The sequence below is a fragment of the Bos grunniens genome, chromosome 7 (genome assembly GCF_055505025.1).
Source record: "Bos grunniens cultivar Pamir isolate PY7600 chromosome 7, Bosgru_T2T1.0, whole genome shotgun sequence".
Lineage (NCBI taxonomy): Eukaryota > Metazoa > Chordata > Mammalia > Artiodactyla > Bovidae > Bos > Bos grunniens.
This window is the reverse complement of record NC_141171.1, coordinates 87,564,810-87,574,339: the sequence shown is the minus strand read 5'-3', so window position 1 is coordinate 87,574,339 and position 9,530 is coordinate 87,564,810. Positions and strand designations below refer to the sequence as shown.

General features: G+C 40.7%; 1 pseudogene; it reads right to left on the bottom strand.

Moving 5' to 3' along the window:
- Positions 1 to 562: 562 nt before the first annotated feature.
- On the bottom strand, positions 563 to 3,824 carry LOC147369933 (tubulin beta chain-like; annotated as a pseudogene).
- Between the last annotated feature and the right edge of the window lie 5,706 nt (positions 3,825 to 9,530).

Genomic DNA, 9,530 nt, shown 5'->3' with positions numbered 1-9,530 from the left:
CCATCTGGTGATGTTCATTTGTACTCCAGGAGTTGGTAATGGACAGGGAGGCCTGGCGTGCTGCAATTCATGGGGTTGCAAAGAGTCGGACACAACTGAGCGACTGAACTGAACCCCTTCCTTGGAGGGACTTGCACATGCTCCTTGGTTTCCTTTCTCCTGGTCTGCCACATGGCCTAAGATGGTGGTCATCTGTCCAGGTTTTTAGCACCCTGTTTTAAATGGGATTTGATGAGACCTAGCTTCTTGAGAGTAATCTCAGAGAGGGAATGTTAACTGGACATATGGGAGGAGTGGGCCCCTGAAGGAAATACAGGGTTACCCAGAATAGCATAAATCTAGGTTCCCCAGAGTGGAAAGAGAGAAACATTCAACAAACAATAAGTATTTATTGAGCACCTTATTATGTACCAGGTACTGTGCTGGGCCACCCCCACCCTGGCTCACCCAAAACAAAAAAACAAGATAGAGTCAGAAAACACAAATGCTGAGGGTGAGGAAAGGGCCAATTGAGGAAGAAAGCTGAGGGGACTGAGAAGCCTGAGATGATGGGGACTTGGCCTTAGGCCTTCTTTTTGGCCTCCTCACTCTAATCCTCCCCCTCTTCTGTGGTGGCATCCTGGTACTGCTGGTGTTTAGAGATGAGGTCGTTCATGTTGCTCTCAGCCTCAGTGAACTCCATCTTGTCCATTCCCTCACCTGTGTACCAGTGGAGGAAGGCCTGTCTGTGGAACATGGCATTGAACTTCTCTGAGATGTGCTCAAAAGCTTCTGGATGGTCGTGCTGTTGCCAGTGAAGGTGACTACCATCTTGAGGCCATGGGATGGGATGTTGCAGATGGCCATCTTGACATTGTTGGGGATCCATTCCAAGAAGTAGCTTCTGACTTTGTTCTGTACGTTGAACATCTGCTCATCCACCTCCTTCATGGATATTAGCCCACAGAAGATAGCACACACCATGAGGTACTGAAAGGTTGTTGCTGAACCATGAAAGATGCTGGGATTCTTGGCCTCCAGAGGAGAAGAATTCAACCCAGGGCCAGAGACTAGGCTTGATAGCTCAGAGCTTTTGTGTAATAAAGTTTTATTAAAGTATAAAAGAGATAGAGAAAGCATCTGACATAGACATCAGAAGGTGGCAGATAGAGTACCCCCCTGCTAGTCTTTAGCCAGATACAATATAGCTACTAGCAGTCTGCTAATTAAACAAAGGAAATGTCTCAAAACTCAGAATGGCACCAGGTGAGTCATCCCGGGCCATAAAACAATTGACATGAGTCTTGAAGAAAGGCAGATTTCCATACAAATATATAGTTTCATTAACTTAGATTAGGAGAATAATGTATGAGCATAACATACTGGTTTGTCAAGTTGGTTCTGAGCCTTTAGGCGAACCCACTTGAAGACAGAGTCTAGGGTACATTAACATAGCTTAAGACAAACATTTCCATAAGGAAAATGCATTGGTCAGCTCAAGGTTTGAGAAGTGTTAAGTGGAACCGGGTGTCATTATGGCAACACAAAGTTTTAAGAGAAACCTCTTTGTATAGAGAAGGGGAAAAAATATAACACTAGTTTGTTTCCTCCTGCCGCTTAAGAGAGAGATAAAAAATGTCTGATACTTGCAGCCTGTGTCCTCCATTTGGGGACCCCTGGCCTTCCTGCCTTTTACCCGCTCAGTACCGGCCATGGTGGGGGTGACAGGCAGCCGTCATGTTCTTGGCATTGAAGACCAGCTGGATGAGCTTGGGCCCACTGAGCGCCTGATACTGCTGGCTTCCATGACTGGTCAGAGGGGCAAATCCAGGCATGAAGAAGTGGAGACATGGGAAGGGCACCATGTTGACTGCCAGGTTGTGGAGGTTGGCACCGAGCTGGCCAAGGGAGCAGAGGCAGGTAGTGACATCACTCATGGAGGCTGGAAGGAGGTGGTTCAGGTCCCTGTGGGTTGGCAAGGTCAGCTTGAGGGTGTGGAAGCATATATTGTAAAGGGCCTCATTGTCAAAGCAGTAGATCTATCTCATCAGTGTTTTCCAGTAGCTGATGGGTGGTGTTGTAGGACTCAACCACAGTGCCAGACACTGGCTTGAGGGCACCTCACTGAGGGTGTTCATGATGTTGGCCCCCTCTGTATCATGGCCCTTTGCCGGGAGCCGGCATATTGCATATTGAGTGCATATTGCATATTGCATATTGAGTGCAGCACTTCCCACAGCATCATCTTTCAGGATCTGGAATAGCTCAACTGGAATTCTATCACTGCCAGGAGCCAGCATGAGGAACTCCGCCCATGACAAAGGTCATGAGGAAGGAGGCTCGGCATACGCAAAGGCGGGATCGAGCCTCAGGAGTCCCGCTGGAAATTCTCAAGCATCTACCCCCAAAATCAGAGTCTGCCTACTTTCTGCTTTGTGCTTTCACCTACACCTCTGACTTAACAGGGGGCTGTCCCCCACTACCTCTCTCTGAAAAAAGAGTTAGCTTACAGCTCCAGTTAATAATTCCTGGGTGTGACAGTGTTTAACCTACAAACTCCTTTGGAAATCCTCTAGCCTGCCTGAATAGGTTTTTCCAACCACATGTGATTGTTCAGAGCCTCCCAACTGTGAGAGGCAGGAGATGTTCTAAACTGTCTACACACAGATTCCTTTGAGTAGTTAAAAGATGGATTAGAAATTGTATTGGTGAAGGGTTTTTCATTTATTGGGCCAATGTTTGTTGCTAAGTCTCCATACCCCTTACCTACTGTGTCCTTGGCAGTGTATTGATTGATATAATGGGTGTATAGAAATGTAAGTAGTAGCCTCAATGTTTGTAACCTTGGACCCTTGAGTTAATTCTTTTCTTGACTGAGCCCACCTCACCTTTGCCCTATAGGAATGCAGCTTTGTCCAATGCTTTTTTGGAGGCTGGTGCCTGACTTTGGAATAATCACCTTTAGAGAAAGATAAGTTTCTTAAAATGTTAACAGGCCTCCTGGCCAGAAGATGATGTAATTCACCTGAACTTTTGCATATGATAAGTTTGAAAGCCTGGCTTTGATTAGGACCAGGAATTGCTGTCCTTGCATGACTCCACTCCTTCCCCCATTATCCTCTATGCACAACTTAAGGTATAAAAACTACTTTGGAAAATAAAGTGCAGGCCTTGTTCACCAAAACTTGGTCTCCCCATGTCGTTCTCTCTCCCAAATTCTGGCTGAGTCTCCATCTGGAGTGTGGAACCCGCCATGCTTGCTAATTATGCCTGGGCTTCTAAGATCCGACCGGGGAGGCCTCAGTGTCTCCTCTCCTTCAGGAGAACGGAAGGACGCCTGCAGCCTACGTAAGTGGTGCAAACTTCTTGTCTTGAAGTTTTATTGGTCTCCCGCGTAAACCAAGCTACTCAGCCTCTTTTCTCCACTGAATTTTCCTACTGAGCTATCCTCATCCTATTACTCTTTATATCTTTGATAAAATATTTAAATAAATAGGTCGCTGACGCCATCCCCGCTTAGAATACCCTGGATCAGCTGGGGCTGGTCCCTGGCAGCCCTTGCCTCAGTTGTTGCCTGCCCCAGACTGACCAAAAACAAATCACCTGGTCTGATGATCTGACCAAAAGGACTTGAGAGAACAGAGCCCATGCTCCTGGGTTCTAGATCCAAAAAGATAGCATGAGGGACATATTTGCCTTCTGTGTCTTCATTGTATTTGGTACATGGAAATGCGGTCTGGCTCCATGATATGGGTGTGGGTCAGGCTGATGCCATGTTCATCACTGATTACCTCCCAGAACCTGGCACTGGTCTAATTGGCTTGGATGTGCATGAGTTCCCTCATTGTTAAAATGTTTTCTGATCTTTTTGTTGCCTCAAACTGTGTACGGGGCAAGGAAATATGTAATTAATTTTTCTCTGCTATCCGGTCACAGGCTGGAAGGATGGGACAGGCCCGGGGGGTTGGAGTAGCGAGATCCAAATGTGGCAGCAGGAAGGTTCTAAGAGAGCTGGGAGGCTTTTGATAAACACTAAGATTTTATTGATAATTTTGCCCATGTCATAACTCCCAGAGAGTTAATGTAGGGCTTTAAAAAATTTTTAAAAAAAACACAAAGGTATTCTCTATGTCATACTGTAAAGGTAGTTTGGCAACAATATTTATTTACCACTTAATTGACCAACTAGGTTTGTTCCAAGAGGATTTGGAAGCATTCCCCCCTTTCTTTTTTGTATGATGAAAGGGAAAAAAAAGTCATTCTGAATGTCACTGTAAGTGTAAGTTACCCAGTTTAAAAATAATCAAGGAAAGAAGCAAACATGTTGAAGAGCACCTTGACTGTCTTGAATCACATTTCTAAGGGCACAGCACTGGTGAAAAGATTGCTTACGTTTCATGTTATTAGACTATGATGGGAAATAACCACTGGATTCTGACTGAGAGAAACCATCACAAGATGAACTGTTTTCCATATCAACCCGTCAACTCAAGCGTATATCATTTATCTCCTGGTTCTTCCTTTGGGAGGCCAAATGTGGGTGATTGTGAGTATAACATTGGAGGAGCCTTGGCTTCTTCTTACCTTTCAAGACTGAGCAGTTTCACTTTTTCTGCTGATTACGAGACACTTTCAAATAATTTTTGCATCTCTTTTCCAGATTTATTGGGATACAGTTGACATATACTATTGTGTAAGTTTAGGGTGTATGGCATAGTGATTTGATTATGTATACATTGTGAAATGTTTACCACCATAAGGTTAGTTAGCCCATCTGTCAACTCACATAGTTACAATTTTTTTGTGTGTGTAGTGAGAGCATTCAAGATCTACTCTCTTAGCAACTTTCAAGTATATAATACAGTATTGTTAACTATAGACACTATGCTGTATATTGCATTCCTAGGATGTATTTGTCTTATAACTAGAAGTTTGTGCATTTTGACTGTCTTTACCCATTCTCAACCTGGTCCCCCACTCCCAGAAGCCACCAATCTATTCTCTGTTTCTATAAATATATATTTTTAGATTCTGCATACAAGTGAGATCATACAATATTTGTCTTTCTCTGCCTGACTTATTTCACTGTGCATAGTATCCCAACTTTTGCTTCTATCGTTCATTTTTTTCTAATGAATACATGGATATTGTGGAAATAACATTCTAGATATTAATGTACTTTCTCTCCGATTCCTTTCCTAGGCAGTCAGCCTGTTATGTTGGATACTGAGAGGTGACTAAAAGGGGACATTAGGAGAAAAAAACCTGACTTGGAGATGCTTACAATAAAGCCAAGGAGAGTAGCTGAGGTCAATCACAATAGCCAAACTTAATTTTTAACACAACCAAGGAAAAGTAATTCTGAAAATTCAGATTTCTCCTTGCTATAGGTATGTCTCTCAGGAAGGATATACTGGGAACTTACAGCATATAGTAGGGCTGTGTTTGGTCTTGAAGTGTGTTGATTAAGTCCTTTTTCTTTCAACTCAGGTGTCCTTCAATAAGAGAGTGGCTTTCAGACCTGATGCTCTTCCTTCCCATTCTGTAATTTTAGATTTAATCAATATTTTGAACATTCACCAAAAAGGAAGCTTCATAAGTATTACCAAATGTAAAAAGAAAAAAATAATGCTAATCTTACAAAATCTTCTAAAGAATAAAAGACTAACTGCATTTCAGTATTTTTTGAAGCCAGTATAACCTTAACACCAAAACCTGTGAAGGTTGGCGTAAGGCAAAGATCAGGCCAATCTCATCCATGAACATAGATAACAAAATCCTAAAACAATGTTAGCAAACTAAATCTGGCAATATATTGAAAAGGATATTATATCATGATCAAATAGATTTTAAACCACAAATGGAAATTTGGGTTAACATTTGCAAGTCAGTTAGTGTGATTACCACATTAACAGAATAAAAGAGAAAAATAGATGCAGAAAAATAATTTGATTAAACTCAATATCTATTCATGATTAAAAAAACTTTAGAAAACTATAGCCTTCTATTCCTTAATCTAGTTATGAACATCTGCAAAAAGCCTACAGCAAGCATCATACTTAAATGAGAACTTTTGAGCATTTTCCTCTGAGTTAGGGATAAGATAGGAAAACTTTACTTTTATTCAACATTGTTCAGCAGGCAAGAAAAATTAAAAGCTACAAGGATTAAAAAGAAAGAAATGTAAATGTTGTTATTCTTACACAATATAATTGCTTACCTTGAAAATCCAAAACAGTCTACAGATAAGTTGTGTAGTTAATAAGTTTAACAACTTTTCTGGGTACAAGTTCAACATATAAATTTTTATATATTTCTGTATAATAAAGATTATTTTTGGTAGCATTAAACATAAAATTCTTGAATATTTAATGAAAGATGTGTAAGGCATCTACACACAAATCTATAAAGCATTAATGATAGAAATTAAAAGACATAAATCAATGGTCATGTATACCATGTTCATTGGAGGATGCAGTATTGTACAGATGTCAGTTCTCTCTTAATTCATTTATAGATTTAAATTACAACCAAAATCTGAGTTTTTCATTGTTATTATTATCAAAGTTAACAAGCCAATTTTAAAATTTATGTGGAAATGCAAAAAGCTAAGAATATCCAAAATGCTCTTAAAACAGAGGAAAAACATGGAACACTTATGCTAGTGAATTCTGGGTTGAAAGCCAAAATAGTTGGTGATATATCAATGGAACAGAACAGATAATTTAGAACTATACACACACAAACATGAACTCTTGATCTGTGATAAATGTTGCAGTATAGAAAAGAAATGAAAAGATGGTCTTTTCAATAGATGGTGCCAGGTCAATTGGATATTCATATAGAAAAAAAAATGAAACTGAATTACATTAATATTAAGAAACTGTAATCATCGGAAGACACTATTGAAGAAAGTGAAAAATAAACCGTTTAATATGAGAAGATACTTGCAGTGCATGCAGTTGACAAGCTCTTTCCCAAAACAGAGAATTTCTGGAAATCAATGAGAAAAGAGACATAAACAATGCAATAGAAGAATGTATTCTGAAGAGGCACTTTACAAAGACCATCTCCAAACAGTCAATAAACATATGAAAAGGTGCTCACCTTTAAATCATCAGAAAAATGTTAAGTAAATCCCCTCTGAGTTATCACTACATATTCAATAAAATGGCTAAAATTTGCAAAGCCCAATGCAGAGCAATCGGAACACTTTATATCCACTGGTAAGAGTTAAAGTTGATAAAATGCACTCAAGAAATTGCTTAACATTATCTATGAAAATTGTATGCATCTATAACTAATTACCTAATATCCAATTCTACTTCTAGCAATAAGACCAATAGATAATGACACAAAAATGCATGTTTAAGAATGTTCATGGTACTATTATTCAAAATAGCCGTAAACTGGAAACAACCATTGCGTGACAACAGTGCATGCTCTGTTGCTTTCAACTCTCTGTGACCCCATGGACTGTGACCCTATGGACTGTGACCCTCCAGGCTCCTCCGTCCATGGAGATTTCTAGTGAGAATACTGGAGTGGATTGCCATTTCCTACTCCAGGGGGTCTTCCCAACCCAGGGATCGAACCGGCATCTCTTGCACCTCCTGCAATTGGCTGCAGATTGTTTACCACTGCGCCACCTGGAAAGCCCCTGGCAACAGTAAGAAGGATAAATAAATTATGCATATTTATACACTCAAACACTATCCTGCAGTAAACTTTCATGAACTTCAGTTACATGTAACAGCATGAATCAATTTCAAGAGAAGAGGTCAGACATATCAAAAAATGTATATTGTTGATTCCATTTATGCGCAGAATGAAAATAGGTAAACCGCTAGTGTTAGAAGTCAAGATAGTGGTTACAAGATGCTTACTCCTTGGAAGGAAAGTTATGACCAACCTAGACAGCATATTAAAAAGCAGACATTACTTCGCCAACAAAGGTCCGTCTAGTCAAGGCTATGGTTTTTCCAGTAGTCATGTATGGATGTGAGAGTTGGACTATAAAAAAAGCTGAACACCAAAGAATTGATGCTTTTGAACTATGGTGTTGGAGAAGACTCTTGAGAGTCCCCTGGACTGCAGGGAGATCCAACCAGTCCATCCTAAAGGAAATCAGTCCTGGGTGTTTATTGGAAGGTCTGATGTTGAAGCTGAAACTCCAATATTTTGGCCACCTGATGTAAAGAGCTGACTGATTTGAAAAGACCTTGATGCTGGGAAAGATAGAAGGCAGAAGGAAAAGGGAATGACAGAGGATGAGATGGTTGGATGGCATCACTGAAACAATGGACATGAGTTTGGGTAAACTCTAGGAGTTGGTGATGGACAGGGAGGCCTGGTGTGCTGCAGTTCATGGGGTCGCAAAGAGTCGGACACAATTGAGCGACTGAAGTAAACTGAACTGAACTGAACTGAACTAGTGGTTACCCTTAGGAGGAGACAGGAGAGGACTTCTCTTCTTTGACCTTAGTGGTGTTCATTCGGTTGTGTTTGCTTTGTGATAATACATGGATTCATATGTGTGTACACATATTATTCAGATCTGAACCAGTTCTCTCCAATGCCACTGCTAATGCCTGGGTCTAAGCCACCGTCATTATCATAATTTGTCACCCGACTTGCTGCAGTAGTTTCTTGATTTCTTTACCCTCTGTTTTTACTCTTGATCCCTTTTAATGTGTTCTCAACACAGTAATCAGAATGTTTTCTTTAAAATTAAGTCAAGTTATGTCTCTCTGCTGCTCAAAATCCTGCAACGGCTGCATGTTTCACACAGTGAAAAAGCCAAAGTCCTTATACCCACCTAGGAGACCCTGCATTACATGATCTGGTCTCCAGTTCCCTCTGTGTAGCCACCTCATACTCCTACCCCACAGCTTGCCACCTCCTCTGTCTCCCCACTATTTCATGTTGCCCACTCTGGAAATTTTGCAGTTCCTGGAACACACCAGTGTGCTCCTTCATTAGGATCTTTGCAGTGTTGTTTCTCTAGTCTGGCATGTTCTTGCTTGAGAGGTCTGTGAGCTAACAACTGCTTCCCTCCAAATCTCTTGCAGACGTGACACGTTGCCCTTATTGCCCTATTTAAAATGTTTGGTTTGTCCCACCCCCATTCCCATCAGTGCTCCCAGTTCCCCTAACCCTGTCTTCATTCTTATTTTTGAGTAACACTTCTATCTCTCTTGTGTACTACACGATCGTTTTATTTTTCGTCCTTATCATTAATTTTCTTTCCTTACTAGAAATAGAACAACACATTTATTTTCTGTCACTTCCTTCAGGGACCCTTGTTTCACTCACTGATACATCTTAAGCAGTTAGAATACTGTAGGTCCTCAACAGATATTTGTGGAATGAATGAGTGAACATATCGAATGTCTAACATGTGACAAGAATTCTACTAGCTGCTGGGAGTGTAATGCTAAGCAAAACTAGAAGCAGTTGCTGCTCTCACAGAGTGTTTGCCAGCCTGAGAGACAGTTATCATATAGCATAAATGCGTAGTTATAAAGTATAATTTCAACTAAACAAGCCTT